This window comes from Hirundo rustica, chromosome 1 (genome assembly GCF_015227805.2).
Source record: "Hirundo rustica isolate bHirRus1 chromosome 1, bHirRus1.pri.v3, whole genome shotgun sequence".
In the NCBI taxonomy this organism is placed as follows: Eukaryota; Metazoa; Chordata; class Aves; order Passeriformes; family Hirundinidae; genus Hirundo; species Hirundo rustica.
Window position 1 is genome coordinate 121,954,058 of NC_053450.1, and position 26,250 is coordinate 121,980,307.

Consider the following 26,250-nt stretch of genomic DNA (forward strand, 5'->3'; position numbering starts at 1 on the left):
GCAGTGAGGATATGTGTTATGATAAGGAATTAATGAAGCTTGACTGCCCTGATTGTGAACACGTATTATATAGTAAAGGAACTTCTAATATTAAGAAAAAGGAGGAAGGAAGAGAAGGTTCATCTGGCTTTTTGTTTTCCTTTGGGACTGCTCTCCTAAACTTGTGAAGTTCTGAGAGGGGAAAGCCCTGGCACACCATCTGTGATTTTTGTTTAATCTACCCGATTTTGCCAAGATAGTATGGTAATCATGTAATCAGAAAATAATTTTTGACAGTGTAGAGACAATAGGCAAAACTATAGGGCTTACTGGACTTTAGTTATGAATGTAAAAATGGAGAAGAGATTGCTCTGATCTTGCCCTTGGATTTTTTCTGAATCATCTCGTCCACAACTCAAACAGTGAAGACAATTTACAAGGCTGTAAAAGCAAGAACTTGCATGATAGAAATAAATAAGTAGAAATAAACCCCTGAAACTGTTGCAAATACAGGGTTTTTTTCTGATGCACAGCTGTTGAATGTGTTTGTGGATAGAGGTGGACAGTTGCCTATCTTCGACCCCTGAAAGTCTATACTGTAATTCAATGCACTTTAACAATAGTTGTGTATGTTACGTATTACACATCGTTTAAGTAATTTATGTTGAATTATGGTGACCTGAAACACTCAAAAGACTTGCTTGGCTCAGCAAACAAACTCTATTAAAGGGAGGCTTTATTTAATTAATTTGGCTCAGTTATAGTACAGTTAGTCAGGCTGATTTAGTACTTTCTGACTCTTGGTTTCCCCGAAGCGATACAATTTTGCAGACACTAGATTTCTTGTTCCAATTTTTCAGAGAACTGAGAAAGGTTTTCTTTCATTGTTGGTGTTGGAGGTTTGTTTGTGGAGTTTTGTTTTTGTTTTTTTTTAAATCAGGCACAAGTATTTCCCCAAGTGGTATATGAGGATACAGGCAGAGATGGAAATAATTACAGCAGTAATTCCATCTACAGGTGTAGATGGGCTGCAGGGGTGGACACTGCTGATTTGTCCTTGATTACTGAGGAATTGCTGTGGGTTTGCCTTGCATGACTGTTTAGTAATTTCTAATTAGAGTAGCTTTTGTAATGTGTGAGCAAGACATCATAACAGAGAGGGATGTAGATGTGGGTTGTGGATTCTGGATGGAGGTGCAAAAAAGGTGACTTGTTCCAAAGTTGCATATAAGTAACATTTCGTATCTGCCACCATCAGTGCTGGGGATTGACCATGTGCCTTGAATGAACCTTTCACAAGAACTTTTGAGCTGGGAATAGGGTGGATTTATTACTTGCTTTTATAGTGTGGATAGCAGGACCATTCCTCTTAAACATCCAGTTCACCTATAGCTACCGTGGTGGTGGCAACAGTTTGTGGTAGTAAGTTCCACTGCTGCTACACACAATGTAAAGTAAATTCAACAAAACTCGAGTATTTGTTGAAAGCAGTTTCCTTCCCTGCAGTAGTTTCCAATGTGAAATGAGCTTAATAAAATGTTAAAAAACCTAGCCCACAACATCCCTGTTCAAGGTGAGTCAAGGCATTTATCTGTGACTTCCCTCTCTACTTCTTCTTATTTCATTTGCTCACCTGCCATTTCTAAAAGGTCAGTATTTAGGAAAAGTTGTGAACCAATTTAAACCAGGTTAGACGGGCAATGCTGTTTGCAAGAGGTAGCTAAACAGTTCATGTCCTCCATGTAGAGGATTACCAGGGCTGATGCTGACTTTTTAATCACAGACCCTGGCTATAAAAACCTGGTTTGAATATTTCCAAAACTTTGAGCTTATGCTTTTAATGTGATCTTTGGGATCTGACCAACTACAAAAGTGCCGTTACCAATGTTGAGATTGTAGAAATGCCCTATATTTGCACCCAGCACTATGTAGCAGCTCTTTAATAAAAAGAAAACCAAGCGTGTTACCATTTAAAATAATGAGGAAAATACCTCTTGCAAAATGTAATTCTCATAATCTGCTAAATATACTGAAAAATGACATTTTGCAGGGGCTTTTAAGAACACGCAGGGGAGTACTTAAATTTCCTCTCCAAATAATTTTTTCATGGAAAGTATATTCCCTTATTTTTTTAATATATTTTTTTCTACTGATTTCTCTTGCACAGTACTTAGTCTTAATGCTTTTAGAGGTTGCCCTTTGTTGTTGCTGTTGTTTTTTGCCATTTAGTGCAGAAAGCTGGAAAAAGGTTTGTAGAAACCTGTAATGCAGTTATATAAAATTATTGTATTCTTCTCATGCTAGTAACATAGAGACATACAATCAAGAGGCAGAGAACTTTTCATATTTCTTTCCTGCTCCATGAAGTGTAATCTCATTTATTCTTATTGGCACCTAAGGTCCTGTGCACATAATTGTTCATTTGCTTCATATATTTTAATGTTGCTGGTAGTTGGTTTCACCCATCTGGCTCAGCTAGAACAGTGTAACTCAGCCCAGCTAGGCTGGGGATTGTAGACAGCACCACTCTCTATTGGAAACCAACCTGCATCCCTTTCAGTTAGTAGGGATTTTCCTTTAAAATTAGGTTCATAGCAGGAAGAGCCCTTGACTACTACATTGACTTGAAATCTATTTCAGGAAACTACCTGTCACAGTTTCTAACTGATTACTTCTACAAATCACGTGTATAAATGAGAAGTGACTTAGTTGCTTGTGAGAGATCAGAGTTGACTATCTTCCTACCTGATTTAAAATTATGAAATCTTTTTTTTTTTTCCTTTAATAATACTTTTGTGCAGGAATTAAATCATTCCTGAAACTTATTTTAGCATAGATTTTGCTTTAATTTCAGAGTAAGAAATTTAAAAAAATCTGCTTACATAAAATGAAGTATAAAATTACAATCTGCATGCCCTCCTAAAAGTATTGTAAGTCTAGGGTGTTTGTTGTTTTGTTGTTGTTCTTATTGTTGTTTTTTTCATTTTAATTATTGGTTTAATATGATTGAGAAGTGAGCAAACATTGCCAGTAGTATAAGCTTTATAGGAAAATAAGTACTTTCAGTGGGCTAGGCAATTGCATGTATTTTGGCTTTGCATTGATGTGACCCATAAAAGATGTTTAGTTTCCTCATTATTATTTTTTCTTTCCGATTGCTTCCTCAGTGATGATAAATGCAGGCAGAAAATACTGCTTCAGTAAAGTTTGGACTTCGTCATTTCACATCCTGACTGTTTAAAAAGCATGCTGGCGGTTTTGTGCACAGGTTGTGATGAAAAGGCTTAGTTTTTTAGTATATTACTGTGATGGGGAAAGAGAAGAACTGTGGCGCAAAGGTATTCCATCCACATTTCTTGAAAATATTTTCTTGGCAGAAATAGTACTTAAGTAGAACTCCATTACCATGAACAATTCTTGATTTGCAAGAGCAGTAATTGTATACATGCTGCTTGTCAATGCATGTTCTTACATATGGTATAAAACTAAAATATCGCTATCTGATGAGTTCTTCATTTTTGCTGATGTCCTTATTTCGTTTGAGGCATGGTTTATTGGGGCAGCATGTCGGGTGAAGTAAAACTCACGATGAAACCTGAAACTGGATGAAACAAACCTGAAGGCTGGATCAAGTTCACAGGAACATTTGCTGGGGTTTCTAAGTCTGGGTTGAATTTGCAGCCAATCTGTGCTCACTTACTGTGCATTGAAAGAACCACAAGAAATGTATTGGTTTCATATGGTTTCAGCCTTCAGTCACTTCACACTACTGGTGACTTCAGTAAAAGCTGTTTGTTGCTTGCTCTGACTTTGGTGAAAGGGAACTGATGCCCATGTCAAGTGATGTAAAAGTCAAGTGTAGTAAATGGTTTGACAGTACCATCAAGTAGGAATGAGACAGAAAGCAACAGACTTTATGCTCCCAAAAGCACAAAGGAGAAAGGCAGATGAAGGCAGGATCTCCCATCACCCTTGAGAAACTCCCACCTGGTCATTGCTGAGCTGCAGTACAAGTGACAAGGATTGGACTGTGCACGCAGGGTGGGTCTTTTGTTGGCAGGGAAGAGGGGACAAGGAAGGGACAATTAGCAAAAGGGAGGATGCTTCACCTTGTGGGTACAAACATGGGAGTTTCATGGAGGATGTGTTTTAGTCAGGGAAACACAGGGTGGGGAAAATTAATTGTGGGAGAGAAGTATTTGAGGGGAGTAAAAATCTGGGTCAGCTTAGTTATAGGATGACTGAAACATATCAAGAAAGGAGAATTCAAAGGATACAATACACAAACTGAGTCCAGGATAGGTTCTTCAGCGTGATAGTTGAGGCCAGTATCTCATTTTAAGAGTGGGAGAAGGGTTATTGACAGGTTATTTCTGGATCTTGATGAGTAGATGTAAAAGGAAAACTTTCTGTTTTGAATTGTCTCTGGTAGATAAAGTCATCTCACTGCTGGAGGTTGCTTGAAATCTTTGTGTGCTAGTCCTCAGAAGATACTTGCTGATACTGATGCTTGCAGCTCTCCCTTGTGAGCTCCTGTGTCACAGGAGAAGTTTGATATATGCATGTTTGAATAGGACTTGGTATCATTCTTCAGAGGTGATGCCACTAACAAAAATCCTTTTTTATTTCTCTGTCAACAATGCTGAAATAAATTAGCTAGCACTTGAAGTTGCTGAACTTTGGATTAAATTCCAGTGTAGAAATATATTTGACCAAAAAAAAAAAAAAAAAAAGAAAAAATCTAATGATAAATAAAAAGCACTCTCCCAAGACGTATGTAGGAAGCCTGGTTTCTGGGATTCCACCATAATTCCTGCCAGTCAGAGTTGTGGAACCTACTGGCCATTTTTTGTTAAGCTTAGCAGTAGGCTAGAGGTCTTAAAAGTTAGATAAATTAGTCTAATCTTCATCTAATAAGTTGTTGGCTGGGCAAGAAAGACCCAAATTAATGATCTGAGTACTGAGGGAAAGGACTCAGGTGCTAAATGCTGTCTGGCACTGCAGCTCTGGAGTAGCCTTAGCACGTAAGAACTTAGAGGAAGCAGGTTTCCATTACTTTTGCCGGTCATAGGCAATTTGTTTTCTGTCTATATCATCTAATGGAAAACTCCCTATGGCCTTGTGTTTGGCGCTCTAATATTTCTCGCAGTACTTCCCAGAACTACTGGTTGTCCTTGGGGAATTCAGTAAATATCTATGAGAAATTAAGTGCCGGATTTGGATCAGTGGGAGTTGTAAAGAGTAGTGTAAGGTAGAAAAAGTTTTAGAAGGAACTTAAAATGACAACTACCAGCCATCAGCTACCAGTATCTAAGAAACCTCCCAAATTAAATCCTCCTTGGCACCTGTCTTCCTGATGATACTGTGTGTTGCAGGCAAGGCAAGCAAAGTCTGTGGAGCTGTGATTGGGCCTGGGGGTCCACGGGAGCCATGAGAGAGAACAGTATCTGAAGGGACAAATGTTACTGAACAGTCGGTCTTCAAGCTGGTTTGTTTGCCAATTTCCTTTGTAGCCAAAAGTTTTCTGCTAACTTTCAACAATTAGTCCACAGTACCTGAACTATAACCCCAGTTTTCAAGCGACAGATGCTGAAGACTTGGCTAGATAATTACATTAACGTTTACTTTCCTAAAAACTGTACATAGAGAAAGACAGCATACTGGCAAGGCTTTTACATAAGAGCAACAGTTCACAGAAAGTAGCATTTCATTATTATGTCTGTGATGCAGCTTTGAGAACAAAACCAGGTAATCCCCGAGGAGCAATTCAGCCAAAGCAGCTCAGAGCTGTAAGGACTGGCCACCAGTACATTGTAGCTCCTGCTGCCTGACTGTGTATTTGTGCTCTTTTTTCTTCCCTGCCACCCCCCAATTTCCTGTGAAGATGAAATTAATGAAGCCCAGACAATGCTTCTGTGGTGGTTTTAGTTTTCCTTGAGTAAATTCAGAGCATTTCTATTTCTCAGTGCCCTGAACAACAGTGACAGAGCTGAAGACTTATATTTGATGTGGTGAGAAGCTTTGTGATTTAAGAGGTGTCATGTAGGTTTAAAGGTGGTGACAGGATATCAAGGATTCATAGCTATGAAGAGGAGCATAGGATTTCACCAGGTAGGAAAAAAGAGTGAGAGTGGAGTCTACAAGGAGGCCATATTAATTCTTTACCTCTGTTCATGCATTATAACCTTGAGACTTAAGTATGAACATACATTTTCAGATCTTCTTATCCTATGTGGGGATGAAATGGGAAATGTTTTCGGTTGAAATTAGAGAATGAATAATAATTATTCCCAGTAGGATGTTGTCATGGCTTAGTACAGTTTAGGGTTTTTTTAGTTATAGAAGAATGTATTTTTCCTCAAATACTGTCTCTGTTAAATGTAGTATAAGTCACAAATTGCTCTTTCCTTACATCATTTGATTTTTGGGAAAGCTATTAGCAGAGGTATGAAGCTGTGAGCCAAAAGGCACAGGTTCTGTTCCCCATCCCATCAATTATCTGCTTTGCGATCTGAGGCAAGTCATTTTTCTGCCCCTGTGTCACTTCCTAATCTGTCTGATGCTCTGGCTGACTGCTGACAGATCCCTCCATGTCTATGATAAAAAGTACTTTATATCAGACAGGTGGTGGTGTCAGCTGCATCTCTCTAGTTGGTGTCTGTTCCTACAGCATATTGAGAATTACAGTTAATAAGCTAATCAAATAGAAGTATGTTAATTTAATTTCAAAGACACAGATGTTACTTTAAATTCCATAATATATAACATAGAGATTAGTTTTTCAAGACTGGACAAGACAGGCAATTTAATGTGAATTAAACGCAGAAATAACATAAGTAATGACTCTGCTGTGGTTTAGAAAGGTTTGGTTAGTTTTTCTGCCCTCAGCTGTTCATTTTCTTTAAATTCTGGTTTAACCAAACAAGAAACCAGACTATCAAGGTGCTCTGTCAAGGGCTGCTTTCTAGTAAAAGTCTGCAGGGAAACATGCTGGCGGCTTTGTGAAGGCATAGATGCTGGTAGACTTCTTCCAAATTTCAAATTCTCTTTGCTTGGCATTTATGTGGTAGGTTGGATCTGTTGGCTTCCTGGACTTGTCAATTGCCAGAAAATAGGCATTTATGAAATTAAATGCATGGTATGTATATAATACAACTAAAACTGAGCTATATAAGCTTTAAAAATTACATTCCGAGAAAATACTGAAATTAGTCTGTAATCCGTTCTTACCTTTTAACTTCTGGAGTTTTTTAAACAGTGCTTGGTAAAAAGCCCACACCTCAAATATATACGTAATATATTGTCCTTCATTATGTGGAATTGGCAAGCTTAAAATACTATTGACAGGAGAATTTTTTAGTCCAGATGGCCTCAGCTTTGTGTAATTTACCTTTTAATGTATGGCTTGCCAGCTGGGACAACTTTGCTTTGGGTGAAATTTGCATAGCCATCAGATATTTGTTACATGCCTGGAAAGAAAAGTGGGAGCAAGTTCTGGCTTATGCTAATACTTTGCTATCACCACATGCTACCACTAAAGCAGCAAAATAAGAATTAGACTCTTCATTTGCTCTTGGAAGTTAAATTATGAATCTCTGCCTTATAAAGATTAGATATTTTTCCATTAACTCTTTACTACTGATGAAGCAGGCAGTGCTTTAATCGTGAAATTGTTTCACCTTGTTAAAATACTGCTGTTCTTGTTGAAAAAATTAAGTTATAAAATATTGAATATGTGCACCAGGCATTTCCAGACTTCAAATACATTTTCAGACAAAACAAACTAAAATATTATGGGAATTCATGTTTTAATGCCTGATTTTATTCTAGCTCTATTTTTGTTACGGTAGTTTTAAAAGATTAGACATTACTGGTTCTAAAATAGTGCCACACTATTCTTGTAAATGTCCCAATAACAACAATAATTAATACCCCCACATTTGCATTTTAAGCCACTCCATTTCCCTAGTCATCTATTAACTTGGATGTGAAAAAATCATTTCTCATCAAAACTTGGCACAGAATACCTGAATTCCATACTTTTTACCAGATGTAAAAATAAAACTGAACTAATTCATCTTTTTCCCGCCAATTAAAGGGTTCAATAAAGTATGAGTTAAATTTTGTCCTTGTTTTGATAAATGGTTTTCATTTAAAAAAAAAAAAAAAAAGTTAAGAAAAAAACCAGAAGGAGGTAGAGAGAAGGGGGATTGGGGGATCTGCCTCATGAATGATGATAACATGAAACTCCTGCTTTCCAGAGAATGCCTAACAGCCCCAGCTCCTTGGTGATTTTGGAGGAGCACTTGCTGTTTGCAATGCAGTGCTGGACAACAGCCATCATCTCCACTTGGCCACCATTGAGATGGCTTTGATCACAGGGTGCTGATCACTTCTGTCACAAAATACTTCCAAGTGGTTAATTCAGGCCAAGAGCCTTGTGTTGCTTCAGAGTAATGTGTGTCCTTGTCTTCCCTGAGAAAGATTATAAACATTTTTCACCTCTATCAGCTTTTTATGAAGACCCTGGCTTTGCCCAAATCCAAATTTGCTACAAAAGCCTGTGGTATCCTGTTGAATCTTCTTAAGGAAACTTCTTGAGCCTGGGCAAATCGAGAGAGAGAGACCCACTGATTTAAAATTACACTTGATGAGGTGCAAGTTTTATTCTGTGATTCACCATTCTAATTATAATTTTCACTGGGGTAAAAAGCTGAGAAAATGGCAGAAGCATCTCCTGCTTTGGGTTAGTAGCTACACAAAGCCCACCAGCGTGCTGGCCAGAGCCCTACCCTGCAACACGTGGGGTAGGTGGGTGGTTCATACAGAGCTGAGGCGTGGTTTTTCTGCTGGATTGGTAAAAATCTGTTGCAATGGTGCTGGGTTTATGCCAATGAATCATCTTTGTTTATTTAGGAACATTTTTTGTTCAAGCCTGGGTTCAGTTCATGAAATTATCACAACTGTGTTTCCCACCAGGGGAATTGCATGGTTCTTGCAGATTTCTGCCCAGGGGCGTAGGTGTAAAAGTTGCACATAGCTGAAATATACTATTTTCTCTTCAGTTAGTGTGCATTGCCACCACTCGAGGAGACCACAGAGGAGACAGTGGCATATAATGACCCAGACAATATTGAAGCCTGCCATCAATTTGTTCTTATTACAGACATAGATTTTTACGACCCTTCGGCTTTATTCCAGTCAGAGTTGAAGTTTCAGGTCTATCTTTGAAAAGTGGTATTTTTGAAAGCCAAAAACATGTGGATGTGTCCTCGTTCATCTGCAGAAGGACGAGCAGGGAGTGAAGGGAATGGTGTCAGCCCATATTGCTGCACACATTTCCCCCATGCAGGGCAAGGTGCTGTGCCATTCAAGTCCCTGCTGTTTGTCTTGGCAGAGATTGAGTTGCTTGGTCCATTCCATGCCTTGCATGAAAGAAGACACAGGTCTGCTAAGGCTATGTTACATTGACACAGTCTCGGTGAGTGTAAAAGACACACTAATTTAAGGAGGTAGGCTGATACTGAGCCTGAAAAAGAAGAGGGGAAAAAATGCAGCCCACCCTTGCTCTAAATATGTAAATATTGGCATACTTTTAAAATTTAAAATAGACTTTTAAAATTTATCACAGAAGTGAGAGTACTTTGCCAGGTGGTGCCCGGTCAGAATGACAAAAGAACAGGCATATTCTGTTACTTGAAACTCACGATTCCTTCCTATTTCTGTCTCTAGTGGTTAGAGTTCTTCACTCTTGCTAGATTACAAGTCCACAGGGACTTTTAAAACTACTTATTCAGACTTTACTGTTTTGGATGTACAAGAGTTAGTTGCATTAAGCTGTAGCTTGGAAAAAAAATAAAAAAAAAAAACTGAAACCATTTTTATAGCATTTTAAAATAACTTTATTAAAGGATAGCATAAAAGATCACAGTTTTTCTGTTTTTACAGCTCTGCTTTGAAAAGATAATAAAGCTACTACACAGGACATGTATTAGGCTGGTGATTAATGTGTCTGTGTGTTACAACTCTGAGTACTCTGAAACTAGCTTTATATTGGAATGAATGAAAATGTCACATAATGAAACCGCAGAGGAGGAGTACATTGCTAAGAAAATAATGTGCACTAGTCTCTCATTAGGTAGCATTTTACATTAGCAGAGTGGGCTGAACTTTTCTTGCTTTCTGCATGGGGATCTTAAAGTACTTAACATCAAAGACGAGCTCTGTTTTGATAGAGTAATTGATAGAGCCTGGATAATCCTATTGCACAAACATTAGCAGGAAGCTGGGGCTCTTGACATGCTGAAGAATACAGTGGAAGTTTTAAAGTGTTTTTTTCTAGGACTGTTCATCAATCTGTATTTTAGGCACTTGAGTTCTAATACGTTGGTTTTTAAGATGAGATCCAGTATTGAATAAATTAATGTTTTTATTGGGAGGGACATGCAAAGACAAGGTCTTCTTCCTCTAGGGAAGAAAAGATATCTGCCTTCTTGTAGACACTGCACAATTTAGGTTGGAAAGGATCCCAGTAGGCTTTGTCATTCAGCCCCTGGCCCTAAGTAGGGTTAACCTCAAAGAGTTAGATGAGGCTGATCAAGCAGCTTGTCTCTTTAGGCAACCTTTTCCAGCGCCAAGGTGCTCTTGTGAAACCTTTTCTTGTCTATATAAAACTGAGATTTTTCTGTGCTAAAAAACTTTTATCCAGTTTATTTTATTTTAACATAAATCAGCCAGCTTGCTCAGCTTCTTCACATCTTGCATGGTGCGGCCTCAACGGTGCTTCCCTGCTGCCTGTCTCTTGCTTTACCTCTTTGCTGGGCTTGCAGAAGTGGACATACTCTTCCCGATCTGTCCTCAGGAGTGCTGTGTTTAATGGATTCACTCAACCTGCTGCCTGCCTCGTACTAAACGCAGCACAGGCTGTGTGATTAACCTGTTGCTGCTGTGATATGTTGCTTGCCCTGGGCTAAGATGCTTTCTTTCCATTACCCGTTCTGTTCTAGGACATAACATTTCCTAAGCCCTCAGTTGCCGCGATGATCTGTAGTAGCAGTGCTGTACTTAACAAAAAAAACCCCAAAACAAAATGAAAAAAAAGCTACACACAGGTGTAGATGTGTAGTTGACTGTCACATGTGTCTTACTGTTAAAGATCCGAAGTTGGAGTATCAGTCACCAAATATTCAGTTACTGATCAACTCAAGTTCACATGAGGAATGTTCTTTGGGTAGTGCCTCTGAGAGTTTGCTGTGAGAGCAGCTCACGTAACCGGGTCAGTTTATGCCTTCAGTGGAATTCATCTCAATTACAGATGCGACCAGTAAGTATTTTAATAACTATATCACTAATAGTTTAAAAAAACATTGAAGGATTAAGAGCCATATGTTCTCCCAGGCATGTCAGCTTAACAAATGCAGTATTTTGCTATAAAACTTTTTTTTTTTTCACTTTGGTATGTAGCCACCGCATCCCTTGGCAGAAGCGGGATTCTCTCCACAAGCTACAGGCGAGGGTGTGTGGTCTTACAGCAGCATGGGAGGAGCTGGGTCAAAGGCAAACTTTTATATATATGCTTGCTACTGAGGGGAAAGGAAGCAGTAAACCAGAAAGGACTGCCTTCTTTCAGTTCTGGCTCTTTTGGCTTTCACTTCTGCAGCTGAGGAATCCCACTCCCTTCTCTGCTTCTTGTGTAAGAGCACAGATGCTGTACTGGAGAGCCAGTGGAGCTGTGCTAATGGGGTTGAAGTCTAAATGAAGAACTCATCCTGCAGAGCCGACACTGTAGATTTTGTTGCCTGAGATGCATTTTGTGGAATACAAACCATGCTGGATGTGTACAGCATATTGTTTATGAAAAATAAATCAAGCAGCCATGGGAACAGCATGGTATTTTCTGGACAGATCTGCACTTCGGGATGCCAAACATGGGTTCAGTAATCTCATATTTAAGGGAATACAAATTGAAACCTTATTTGAGTGTGGCCTGAAGGTAGAAATATTTTAATTGATGCAACTAGTTTGCTGCACAAATTTTTCTCTTCAGTATGTGTGGATGTGGATCAGAAACATTTCATTATTTCTTTAAAATGCATGTGAGCACAAGAGAAATGGGAATAGGATAGTAAGTTTAGTAAGATCTGTGGTGCCAAACTTCCAGACCCATATAATTTCAATGACTAGTTATATGATTTTCTTATTTCTTTCATACTGAATGGTTTTTAGTTTCCAATATTCTTGGGTCAGCTGTACTGGTGCAAGTGGAAGTTTTGTAATATTACCAGAGTAACTAGAACAGCTTCCAAAGAACAAAGAGATATTCATTGTTAAAGTCAGAAGGCAAAATGGTGTGAATCTCCCAGGTGTGGTATTCAGACTCCAGAGCTGCAGAAAACAGCTTGTAGTTCAGCAAAGGAAGCAATTAGACAACCATTAAAGAGCAATCAAGAATATTTTCTTTGTGGGGAAACAAAGACTACTCTTAAAGGATGATAACTAAGGGTTAAAGTGCAGCCTGAAAGAAAATCAGGCCGTTTGCAACTTGTGAAAAACTTGATTACAGTATTTACTGTATAATTTGACAAACTGTTGGCACAGAGATCAGGTCGTTACACTGAACCCACTTAAGAAAGAAGAAATAATGCCATTCTGAAATATCTTCTTTCAAAGCTTTTCATACTTTTTCCCAATATTTTTTGAATTATTTCATCCCAGTTGCAGCTGGAATTGCAAGCTTCTTGCTTCACTTCAGAAAGCCGTTGCGTCTGAACCAAATATTCCTCTCTGCTGTGAGACTCTTTCAGAGGATATGTTATTGGAAGAATGTTATGCAGCTTGATATAGACATTTGAATTTGTTCCATCTTCTTGATTTATAAGCTGATACAATCTTCACAAGTTTTTCATATATAGTATGATGGACTTGCTTCACAGCATTTGGAATCACTTAACCGAGCAAGGAACTTTAATGTAATGTGCAAGACTGGGGGGTATTTTAGGTTTGCTTCATGGGTGTCAGTGTTGGTTGTCAGTCCATTATGGTGTTCAGTACTGGAGTTGCTGGTGCCGTAAGCCATTTGTGAGCTCGAAATTAAACAAGGAAAGAAGAACCCAGGCAGAGAATGTGGTGGCAGAGATCATGGTTGTAGAGATGAGAATTACCTTGGACACAGTGTGACTGTTCCAAATATGGCTGCAGACAAAAATATAGCAAAGGACTTTTCTTGTGTCAGGATCTTTTCTGAATTCCACATCTTGATTGAAGTATTCATTGTCCACATTTTAGGTCTTTTTTTTTTTTTTTTTTTTTCCTTCTTCTTGTGTTTAATAGGTTTCCTGTGTGCCCTGTAAGCCTTTTTTCTCATTTGCTTCTGTTAAGGGTAAGAAGGGATATCATAGTCTACCTCTTTATAATTCACTTTGAAATCAGTTCAGAGAATTCATCATTCTTTTCCTTTCTTCAAGAAGACATGAATTTTATTCAATTTAGAGTAGGAAATGCATAATGGGAACTGATTGAAGGAATATTTTTTTTTTTCCCTCTTGTTTTTCTCTTCAACATGGTGAACACACCTCTTTTGCAGGGGCTGATGACACAGTACCAGTTGTCAGTAACACAAGAATATCTTCCCCCAATGCCCCACATCATCAGAGTATAGTTTTTCTCATACTGGTCAAACAGCTATATCGTTGGTAACAAGACTGAAGCTCTGTGTGCACTCTCCAACTAGCTCATGTGCAATTGAGAAAATCCTAAGTCATTTTAGTGGCCAAGTTCTGCTTTCAGAAATAGACTGCATTGCAAAGCAAATACACATCAGTTCCATAAATGACAGGGTTTTGACTGATACTGTGACCTCCAGAGCCTGATGCTTTTATCAGCTCGAGCCAGCAAGAAGGTAGCTGGAATGGAGTGACTACTGCCAAAATCTGAGCAGACTTTTCCAGTTTTCAATCTCTACTGCAGCATATGAGGATGTGTTGTAAACTTCTTGGATGCTATTCTGATGTAGGGGTCCCTGGAAAGCTCTGAGGGAACAGGAAGACTGAACCATGCTGAATAATTTTCAACTTCTCTCTCTACTTTACTTATAAGTGTATAAAATTTTAATGAAGACACTGCAAGATGTCATAAATTTGCAAGAAGATTCTCGAGATTGAACTGTATTTATTTACAAAGCACCTCCACGTACAGGCAGAAGTGTTTTGTGGAATCCTAAATCCATTAGATAATTTTTTGTGGATGAAAAGGTTATTTGTTTTTCACACTTTTGGAATCTGCCTGTGTTCTTTTTCTGTGCCTCAGTAAGCCAAAGCTGGATGTCCTGGAGCGTGAATCCAGTCCTTGCCTGAAGGGTTTAAATTCTGATGAAGGTTTGCAGCATGGTGAGGCAATGGGAGGGAGTTCTCAGTGATTTCAATCAGACTGATGCTCCTCTATAGGGTGTATCTTAGTTTTGTAAGTTCTTGAAGCAGATAATTCTTTTATAAAACTTTTTTTTTAAAAAAAATACATACATACATAATATATAAAAGTGTGTGTGTGTTAGAAATACCTATAAATAATTTCATGAGTCTTTTTAAAAAGGAATTATAGACATCTTACTGAAAAGGAAAAACAAAGGATAGAAACTCTCGTGTGGGTCAAAATTACATTGCCATCCCCTTCTGATGTGAAATAAAAGCCTAACCCTATCGGTTTGAGTGACCTGTAGGGTCTCTTAGCAGGGGAAGTCAATGAAATGCATCACAATTAACAATGATCTCCCACGGACTGGAACTGTAGCAGATAATTGTGCAGTAGTGGGAGTTTTGCCATGACTAGCTTTATCATTTTGTCAGTTTGCTAATAAAAGGTCACCAAGGGTACAGAGCATCTGAGATTTACATATGGCAGATACGAAAGCATTCTGGGGAGCCTGCTTCAGAGAGGGGCCGGGGCATTTGTTGCAATTGACACCCATGCTGTGATTCCAGAATTGACAAGAAACGCCATTACTAAGCGGATCTGCCAAGATAATTAGAATTCAGGGTTGCATTTTTAATCTGACTTGAGTCAGATAATTTATCACAGCAGTAGCAAGCTGTCAGGGTCACACAATAAATACTGATTATGGAAGAATAAAGATTAAGTGCAGCCTTACCAAAAAAAAAAAAAAAAAATTATAGGCCAGGCTGTACTTGAGAAGCGTTTTCTTCCAATACTTCCCATGCTAATTTCATGTAATATTGGCAAAACCATCATATCTCTAAAATGAGCTTTTTTATGAAAGGAGGTAATGCTGTGCAGGAGTGTCTCTACTTAGGATCTGTTTAAATTTAAATTGCAAATTCATTGCAAAGAAATATTAATTTTGAAAAGCTGATTTAGCATGACTGTTCCATTCCTATCACCACCGTAATAATTTGACATATTAAAGGAAGAAATACTCTATTTCTGAAGGCAGTCCTAATTTGTTAGCATTAGTAAGATGCTGCGTTTTTAATTTAGCACAGCTCTTGTTTTTGATTCTCACATGGACAGTTTATGGCACTTTCATTTAATTAAAGAAGCCTATTAAAATATGCAACTTGGAAAACGTTTTTTGAAATCCATTTACAAACTAGTATGTTAAGGATCCAGCACCTCCATATTCACCTATAGTTTTTGAAGGATACAAAATCAAATGAGAGCATGGCATTTATGCACATAGTATGTTTCCTTGAAAAAAGCTACTGCAAAGATGCATAATTAGTAGATGTATGTTGTATTAGAAAAGAAATTTCAAGAGCTGTTGAAATGCAGTAGCTACCTCTAGAATACAGTTTCTTAGTAAGGCATTCCATATCTCTTTAGCAACTTCAGCAGCCATTTTTAGGTGGTATATTAGTTATGTTGCTTTCCTTTTCTGCTACAAGACCGTAACTTACTGTTTAACCCTGTAAGAACTTGAAATAAGTGGTTTGTTATTACTGAAATATCTGCAACTGAATACTGTGAAGTCTCAGCTGAAAAAATGAGGGATTTGAGATATTAGCAGCCTTGCATTTTGGAGTTGTTTTTTGATTTGCTTTCTGCCATTGAATATTTCATGTAGAGTGGGTGATGTTTCCACTTTTCTCTTGGCAGCATTTGTGGTTAACTCATTATTTTGGTTCTGGAAATAGAGTTTGTGGTCCTTTTTTATAATGATAGAATTCTAGTACATCTGCCTAAGGAGAGCAATTACTGTGAAATTTGTTCAATTGAAATTGAGAGAGTGAAGCGTGGATGAAAGATACTTAAAAATACAAAATCTTAGGAATATATAGTTTTTTAAATTGTAACTGAAAAAAAAAAGTTAAATATTTTAAATATTACTTAATTTTCAGAAAGTAAGTAGATAATTTTCAATAACTAAAGGTCTTTAGTAACGTATGAGTATGGATTGTTTTCTAAATAGATATGCATGACTGTGTTTTTTCAAGAGATTTTCTGCCTGTGTCATAAGCTCAGAAACTGCAAAATTCCTAAATATTGACTCTAAGGCAGAGTTAGAAGATGTTTCCTGTTGAAGTCATGAAAATGATTAATTTTTGTAGGTGCATCAATAATGAAGCATTTTGTTTGTGGGGAACAAAGCACTCTAGTCTCACTTTCATTAAGCAGGTCTCTCATATCAGGCACTTGAAATTTCTGTGACACTATTTTTTATGGTATACCTGAAAATGAAAAATGGAACCTTTTTGTGTTACTTGTATGAATGTCATTATTATTATTACTACTGTTATTATTATCATCATCACCATGAATTTTCTAGGTAATGAATTGTCCTGCTACCTCACTTAAGTAGCAGGGGGCAGAAATGTGTTTAGCTATAGCATTCAGCCTCGCTGGGGGGAGCAACACACTGTGTGAGAGACTGTAATTTTGGGGCCACAGGATATTAAAGCCCAAATTGAAGGCCAGCTGGGAGAGCAGAGTACTGGCTTAAGCATGTAAGTAGTTTGTTACTCTTGATCGACTGCAATGATTGCTGAGGACTGCTAACTGAGATTCAGCTTTTATGGACTCAGCAGATTACCCTGCCCAAGTCTGGGGTAGATTTGTCCAAAATCTACCAAATTTGTTAATTAACAATTAACAATGTTAATGTATTACTAATTTTGTGTTAATAACAAAAAACAAATCCCAAGTTGGTGTGAGCCTAAATTCTGCACAGTGAAAGAGCTGTCTTTGCAGGCAGGTTGGGAATCACATCTGCTCAGAGGGCATTATTTAGGAATTTGCTTTCAAATAGCTCCTTTCACTTTCTAACTACAAGGGACAGTAGCTGGAGTTGTGCCTGGAATAAAATAGGAAAAAGAAGGGAGGTCACTCCCTGGACGCCTGGCAGCTCTGAACCCTCCAAAACCTCTGGGCTGCTGTTTCCTAAGTTCCTAAGTTGTCAGGTGAGGATAAAGGAGGTCAGGTAGAGAGGGTTGCTGAGTGCCTGAGCAATGAAGAAAGCATAATAAATCAAACTTACATGATCTAGACACCTGTGTCCTGGGCATCTTTTTAAGGCACCCTTTCTCCCCCTGTAACAGCTCCTAGACCTGTGATCTGTGGTGAGTGGCCTGTAACTCCTGTGGTGGTGCGTTATGTGCACCTACCTCAGCAGGGGTGTGGAGGGATGCCCTCAGTGACTTTGCTTTCTGCATACAGCCATCTCCTCTGTAAGTGCTGTTTCTGACCACATCAGGTTCCACAGCTGACAAACTGAGTGACACGCGTAATCTTCTCCATACAAATGCTGGCAGCAGATGCAGCGCCAGCCTCCCCTTTCATGGATTGCCTGTTAATAATATAGCTCTTACATTAGCAGAACTCTCTGAAAATGGTTTACATGCATGTTTGTGAGAAAGGTCACTTAGTTTGGTAATGTTGTGTTAATTTGGACACAGGGAAGAAACAGGTCAGATGAAGAGATAACGTTTGTCTGTCTTCTGTAGCATTCTCACGGGTTAATTGACAAAGTCTTAAACTTACATAGTACCATAGGTTATGCTGAATTAAATCCGTATAAAATAATAGGAGAGCAAAACAGAAAGCAATTCGGGCATGCTTGTATTCCTTACTAGGAAAAGGCTTTAATCATATTACTGAATACTCTCCCATAGTATGTAAAAGGATAAGTCAAAAAAGGCCAAATGGGATTGCATTGGAAGCGCTACTTCCAGTGGAAGTGAGACATGTGACTCGTTTGGGATGGGGTGCGGGGCAACGAAGGGAATAAAGTCATGTCAGAGAAAGTTAGCTCTCCTTTAGAGGCTAGCCAAGGAAGGCTAAGAGGGAACAGCTTAGCTTTTATAAATGTTGTATGAAGAGTAAACAAGCAGAGAAGGGAACTATCCAAAGTAAAGAATCACATAGCTAGCAAAACAAATGTTTGTAAATTTGTTCATGGATATTCTGAGGCTGGAAATGTGAAGAAAGTTCTTCACTTGAAGCTGTAGTCACCTTGATGCTTCAGTTACTGTTGAAAATAAAAATTCTGCCCCAGGGGCACTTGTGTGCGCCAAAACTCTGCCACTGGCAACTGGGCTGGATGATTTGTCACAATAGTTTAAAATGGTTTAAGATTTTTCTTGCCCAAGATGTGTTTGAAATACAATACCACTTAATTTCAGAGTGGAAAAATGAGGAGTATAAATTTATTTAACAGCTGAACCTTTGATTCACACAGTACTATGAACTGTATGGAAATCCAAATGTGAATAAATAGGTATAAGGAATTGGTTAGCCAACACTCAAGGCATGAAGAAATGCCATGCTACAATTTTATAATGCATGCTACAGCTGTATAAATACAAATACGGGTTCTGTAAAACCTCTGTGACTTTTTGCACTGTCTTAGATGGGCCTTAGGTGGTGCTATTGCATTTTTTCTTTTGGCAGTGGCTGGTTTTAGTGCTTCAATAGTTTTTATTCTGCTTTACTTTCTCGATCATACCAGGAAACTAAGAATAGTTGGCTACACCAATATTTGTAAAATTTACCTAGGTGGAACACTAAAACATAACCGTGTGTCAGGTGCACTTCATTTCCTAATTTGAAACGCTTTAGCACCTTTATATAAGAACTAAGTAATACTGAGCTATGCTTATAGCGTAAGGCATATCTTGCTCTACGTGTGTTATTTTGTCTAACGGTGTATAAATGTGAGTATAAAATTAAATTAAAGACACAAGATCGAGTAAAACCTCTCCAAAATTAAGTTCAACATGTGGGATTGATGCTGTAAGTTCACAAGTCTTTCAACTTTCCATATGGCTAATTAAAAAGAAAAAAAGTGGCTGAATTTTAGAAAAGAAATGTGTATGTCACATTGGCAACTTGCAGAGTGCCTCCTCTGTTAAAGGACCTATGCACTAGTTTTACATCCAATTTCCTGCCCTTATCTTCCTTATGCCAGCTCACAGTGTGGTTCATTGGGAAACAGTTTGCTTTTTTTTCCTATTTCTTTTTTCACAACATTAAAAAAAAAATTCCCATGAAAGTTTTTTCCACTACAACTGCCTACCCTTTATGCTCTGCAGCCTGCCAAGCTTGCCAAAACTCAGCAGGTAGCCCACATGGTATGCATGTCTGTGTGAGAACGCTCCCCTGATGTGGACAAGATGTTGGTTGTAAAATGAAGCCAACATCTTGTCCACAAGTGTGCAAAAAAAATATCCTCAATCTGGACAGACATGTTTTTGTAGTCTGAATGCATTGGCTGTGCTAATTCAAAGTCTAAACCTTTTAAAACCAGGAAAAAATAATTATATAGTTACCGTACCAATAATGCTATCAGTAGTAGTAAAGCTGCAGACGTATTTGTTAATCTGAGGCTGTTTGGTTAAACTTTTACTGCCCTGGTATTTACAGTAATTCTTTTGGCATCTGTGACTTCAGGGGTTTTATCGCTCCTATTTTATTCTCCACAACCTGGGCAAATAATGTAACCCCAAGATTGTGGGCTAGCAAAAAACAGTATGGGAATTAAGAGGAGAGGTGCTGTGGGTTCAGTCTACAGTTTGCCCAGAACTTCCTTGGAGATGGATATTTTTGTTTTGTACCTATGTGCCCTGTTGGGTTGCACATGAGGAGCAAGGGAAAGAGTAATGTATGGACAGGGAGAGATAGCAGTGACAGATACAAACTCCCTTGCTCCAAACTCGGATATAAATGCATGAGGCAAAGCTGGTTGCATAATGTAAACAAAACAAAACAAAAAAATGCCCTACAGAGTTACTCCCTGTAACTGTGTATGCTTCATATTTTCCAAACTAAAATTGTCAAAATGTTCTGATTAATTTGAAACTTGGAAAGACTAAAGTTAGGTTTTCTCATGGGAGCAAACCAAAAAATTGGCACAAAACTTTAACTATGCTTAGGTGTTTTCACATATTTCATGCTGAAATATGGGAAGAACAAAATTTGGTTTAGTTTTCACTTTGGACTTTTCAACTTACGTTTGTGGTTTAGGCTTTTTTAAGCTGTCACAGTTTGAGTACTTATTTAAGTTGAAGGTGTTCTGAATTGCCCAGGTCTGCCTAAAACCATGGGGTTTTTTCCAATCCACATTTTTTTTCTCAGAAATTTAAAGCACAGCACTATTACATTACACTTAAAGATACACGCAGTGATTGAGTACATCCACACTTCAGCTCAAGCAACACTCCTGCTGATCCACGCACCTCACCTGTGGATGACCCCACACTGGGGGGAGGGAACCAGGATCCACTCTTATGCTTTGAAGGATGCCTTTCCTCATGACCTGCTAGTATATGGTTAGCATAGCTGGTGCTGTTTCTCTCCTCTGCCCTCTCAGTGTGTGTGTTAGGGCTGGGGACACCCAAACTCCAGAGCATTTCCCTCCACTAGCAGGAGTGCTCTGCAGAGGAACCTCAAAGCTGCAATTGCTTCCTCTGGATTCTCACTTGAAGCTAGCTGAATGGGGGGATACTTGGCATACCTAGACACTTCCAGTAATATAGACTCATGGCATTTACTTCAGGCATTTCATTTGGTTTTTTGTTTTGATGGCTTTAAAAAAAAAAAAAAAGTTTTAATGGCAGCTCTTTGTTTATTACCTGGCAAAGTACACATTGCCGATTCTCCATTTACTTGCATTATTGAGTAAAAGCCCTTGAAGGTTTAGGATTTTAAATTGCATTTGCCTAGCATGTGCACACTTTTTTTTTTTTTTTTGTAGACGTAATGGTCAACAGCTTTGAAGAATGGCTGTTTTAGACTTGCAGATTAATACCTAGTAAAAGTTTGGGCATGTTCTTCCACACAATGCTTTTCCTATCTACATCATCAAGGTTCAAGGTTGGTAAGTGTCTGGTTTAAATAGCTTCTGGTTTTGTCTTGATTCATTCTGGTTTGAAATTTCATATTATACAAAATCTAAAACTTAAACTTCAGTATTGCTTTCTAATGAAAAGACAAGACTAAATTTATTTTTTAAAACAATATTTAGAAGACGAAACCTCTTACGTGCATAGGGATTTTCTTACAAATAGTTCATGCTCTGTTTCAGGAGGGTAATTTTTTTTCATTCCTTTAGATCTTTCTTGATGTACTAATATGCATCACTGTCTTGAAAAATGACTGCATGCTAGTGTTCAGCAGGCAAAAAAAATTACAGTGTGTGTAAAACTCCTCCTTGATCGTGCATGACATTGCCCGGTTTATGAGACCGTGCAACTAAAGAGTAATCTGTTTTTAAGCATGTAATTATTCTTGGCAGGCAGGTATTTCAAAATACATAACTTAAACTTTTTTCTGTTTCTAGTCTACTTCAGACTGTGTGATACATCCATTCTCATGGTGGAAAGGACTTTTTCATTTTTCTTCATAAATGTCATTTTTGAAGTTTCATTTCAGTCTATTACAGGTGAACATAGCTCATAATTTATGTGTTACACTGACAGACTACAAATAATAATGTCTGTTAGAACAGCAAGTCAGAAAATCACCTAGCATATTAATTACAATTGTCAAGCAATGACTGATCATAAATTTAACATCAAAGACGCAGACTTCCTAAGAAAGCATCTTAAATGCGCTGTTAAAAAATTTGCCCTTGAAATTGCATGTGAGACAATAAGTATTAGTGTAATAGTAGTGTATTTTTTTTTTTTTAACCATGGAAATGTCTTTTTAAATAACAGTTTGGTAGAAAATTTGGGGGAGGGTGTTATTACTTTGTTATCTCACAGTGTAAGAATTCTACACTTATATGTGAATAATGATACACCATTAAACTTGTTTATTGGATTTGGTTATTTCATATCAGTTTAGAAGCACCTGAAAGGCAGAGAAAAGGACGTTGTTCTCCATGATGATGTGTAAATGTGTGCGTTGTGGTGTGGCTAAGCCACAGTCTTCTCTGTGTCCCCAAATTCCACCACCTGTAAACTGCATGGTTTTGAGGAGTGACACATGTGACGTGCTAGAGAGACAGTCATGCTCGGTCACCTACGTGTCTGCTTGGCTTCAAGGCCACGCAGAGTCAGCTTCTTTAAAAAAATAAATATTCCAGTTGGACTTTTTTGTCCTGTGCAGACTTCCGATTTTTTCCATCCCAGAGGCAGTTCATGGGTGGAGGATTCAGGCGTGGTATGCCTTGACAATTTCTTCTAGGTATGGTCACACTCCAATTCCACACCTGAAAGTTGCACAGGTTTAAACTTTTCCCTACGTGCAGCCAAGGTCTGGCTTGAGTGCAAACCCCAGCCTATGCCCAGGAGGTTTTCCCAAGGATACTGGCTGAGGTTGGTGGGATTCTGGGTTTAATACGAACCATGAGTGAGTTCATGTAAGGATTCTAAAGTGACTAGAGGTTTGAAGGACCCCACTGTATATGCCTTTACATGGGCCTCATTTTCAGAGAACTTTGTAGCTCTTGAAAGTCAGCGGGTTACAGTGAATATTTAGACATTTGTCTGAGGTTACAGTTGTGGTTGAAACAACTATAAACACTGTGAAAGAAGATCTGGGTCTAAATGTGGAGGGGAGTGGGTCACAGGAAAATGAAGATGAGAGGATGGAATTACAGAAGACACAGGAGGAGCTGGTGTTTATTGCAGCAGGAGTTTGAAGGAAGTGGTTTGTATGTCCTTAGGAAATTCAGCTTCATTAGTTCTGTTCTTTACAGAGCTTTTTAATTTAAGCTAGATGGGTAGTGGACTCACAATTGGGAAATGACAAATAACTTTTCGGTTTTTGCACAGTTGAAGTTCTTTCCTTTTCTCAAATGTATCTCAGAAATTGCTCCCATGGTGTACGTCCAGCCCAATGTCTGAACTAGTAAATGGGAACAGGCAATGGAAAGACTTGTCATGCAAAAAATTAATTTGGGGAATATGTGGAAAGTGTCTGTGATGAGGCAAGTCAGTCTAAAGTTGTCATCACTTTCATTTGGCATTACTCGGTGCTGCTGGAGAAAGGGATGATTGCCTCTCCCTGTTCAGGCTGCCTGTTTCATTTGTGTGCTGACTTTGTGGTTCTGACGTGGTTTTGGTTGCGTTGGCTTTCACTTGGACCAGGTCCATGTTCCAGCTTGCCCACAAGCACACAAATACTTCTGCTGGGAAGAGACAGTGGTGAGAACAGGCAGGTTGGTGTGGAATGAAAGGTGGAACAGTGTGCCTTGCGAGGAGTTGGGCCAGGCATGGGGATTGCAAAACCATCCCCTCCACAGGGACGGCAGGGAGAGTCAGAGGCTGCATCCAGAGATGGCTGCTAAAGAGGGATAATCTGTATTAATGTTTTTAAGGACTTCTCAGAACCATTAAAATAACATGTTGTGACACTGAAGGTATTTATGTCAATAATTATTTTTCAATGATTATTCAATAATAGTGTCGTTAACTTCGGACACTTATTATTGATAACATAATGCTGCTGGAGTTTTTTTCCTCTCTTTCTCCCTCTGTCTGTTTTTTCTTCCCTTTTTTCTTCTTTTACTGGATCCCTTTACTGCACTCTCTTAAGATACAGGACCGCTGCACTTGGGGGTATAATGTCTTTATTAAAAGACATTTCCCTGCCTGGGCAGCGAAGCGCCTTGTGTAAACCACAATGCTGAGGGGTGTGTAGGAGCTGTGAGAGATACTTGGATTATCCATATAGGCCTACCAGCAGAGCAGAGGCTTCTGTTAGTTTTTACTGAGATGGAGCTAGTTTGAAAAAGATGATGTCCAAGGAAAGTAAATATTAACTTCAAGTATTATCTGTTAGCTGGATCCCAAGCATACTCAACAATGAGCCTGATTTTTTGGAATCCCAAACATATTAAAAGTCAGCATTAGCTTTGAAATGCAGGCATGCAGACTTAGCTTCATCATATTTGGAATCCCAAACATGTCATGGAGAAATTTTCTGTGTTTTTTAGCGTCACTAACATAAATATAACTACTGAATTTCAGCAAAGCTATGCTGGCAGATACACCTGCTTTGGTTGGTGTTACTTATTCTGTATTTCCACATCCATCTGGGTTGCCTGCTCATGGTATGGACATCTGTGTTCCACTCCTGATAACAAACAAGTTCCTGGTGGGGCAACCACTTTATTCTGGATCCTCCCCACACCTGGGGAAAACTTGTAGCCTGCTGCTTTTCAAAAGAATGGCCCCATGATAATGACTCTGCATCTGCAGGGACTGAGTTTGGGACCTGACATTAAAATTGTCATTCCTGTTGGCGACTTCATTATGAAAAATAACAGGTCCATGCAATGGGAGGCATTAGTAAAATTTTAAATTGCCACACTTCAGCCTTATGGAAAGGCAGCATTACAGTGCAAGAATAGCTTATAGGAGCATGTAATTTTGCAGTTTTCTTTTGGACTGGCAAAGAGAAAAAAATGTTAGAACAGCTACAGAACCCTATAGCTTGTTTCCAGCTCTTTTAGTGACTTCTTGCAAGCATTCACCTTGTCTCATTTGCAAAGCCAGTTATCACAAGGCTGGGCTGATAATAAAGATGCTGAAGGATATAAAAACAGTGAAGCTAATCTAGTACATGAAAGTAGTTTGATTTTTTTAATTTTTTTTTTTTTCAGATTTACACCTGAAATTGTACTGAGGCTGTTTAGAGTTATTTGTGAGTTGAGGTGTTGCTACATGATTTTAGGATGCTCTTGAGAGATGAAAATGGGGAGGTCAGAGACAGCCTGAGTCTGTGTTCTTACATCTTCTGTGTTATTTCCTTATGTGCACTGGTCATGAGAGTTTACAAGACAAGTTATGTGTTCCCCATGTAAAGCTGTTTCTTATTTTTTCTTAAAAGCACTTGGGGAATCCTTAAGGATGAATGGTTTTGGGGTTTTTTAAAAAGGTTTTGGTTTAGCCAGCCCAATTACTTAGGACATGGCAAGGACCCTGTAATATTTTTGGCTAAGTGGAGGACGATGTGAACAAGCGGAGAAGGAACTTGGAATCCAAAAACGGATATCACGTTGCCTAGCTCCAGATGCAATTTATAACATATGAGAATAATCAAGTCCTGAAAGTGTAAAGGCTTAAAACTTGAGAGCCAAATAAAATCTGTTGTAGTGGATTAAGCTAAAATGTACTTAGAGCAGTCTGCATTAGAATTGTTTTATTTCTCATCAGAGCACAAATTGCAGAAGATTGTCAGCAATAAATTTGGACTTCAGTTTCATAGAAGACATCTTCTACAGCTTGTGAAATCAAATAAAATTCATTAATATGCCATGATTCAAGATTTCCATGAAGGTTAAGAAAAATATTACTGTACATAAAAAAAAAAAGATCATTAATAATATGTTTATTCTAGTCTTAAGGCACATTAGCTATTATATTTTCACATCATTTTTCAGCATTTGCAAATGTACCAAAAGTATTGGCAGAAGACTCTTCCTTAAGTGAAAACAGAGAGCCTTAAACTTAGAAAATACCTTAAGAAAATCTATTTAACTGTTACATATGTAAATAATCCCATTAATATTGGAAAGATAAATCAAGTTATTCTTTCTAGATTCTATTAAAATATACGATAGTAAGCATTGCAGAAGCATTGTTAGTACAATGCAAGTCATGACTTGAAGGCCAAGGAATTTCCCAAAGCTTGTTATTTGGGCAGTAAATTTGTTGTCGTTGAAGGTAGTGAGTTTTTTGGTGTAGACTTTGCTTTTACAAGCAGTGGATTTCTAGATAAGAACTGTTCTACTGAGGAGTCAGAGGAAACCTAGAACTGTATAAATAAATGAGGAAAACACATCAGGTTTTATGAATGCAATAAAAAAGGCAGAGT

General features: G+C 38.3%; 1 protein-coding gene across 1 annotated transcript in view; it reads left to right on the top strand.

The window, feature by feature from the left end:
* The window catches only part of JAZF1 (JAZF zinc finger 1), a 199,433-nt gene that overhangs the window by 122,566 nt on the left and 50,617 nt on the right, over positions 1–26,250 (top strand). The gene's annotated exons all lie outside the window — the stretch shown is intronic.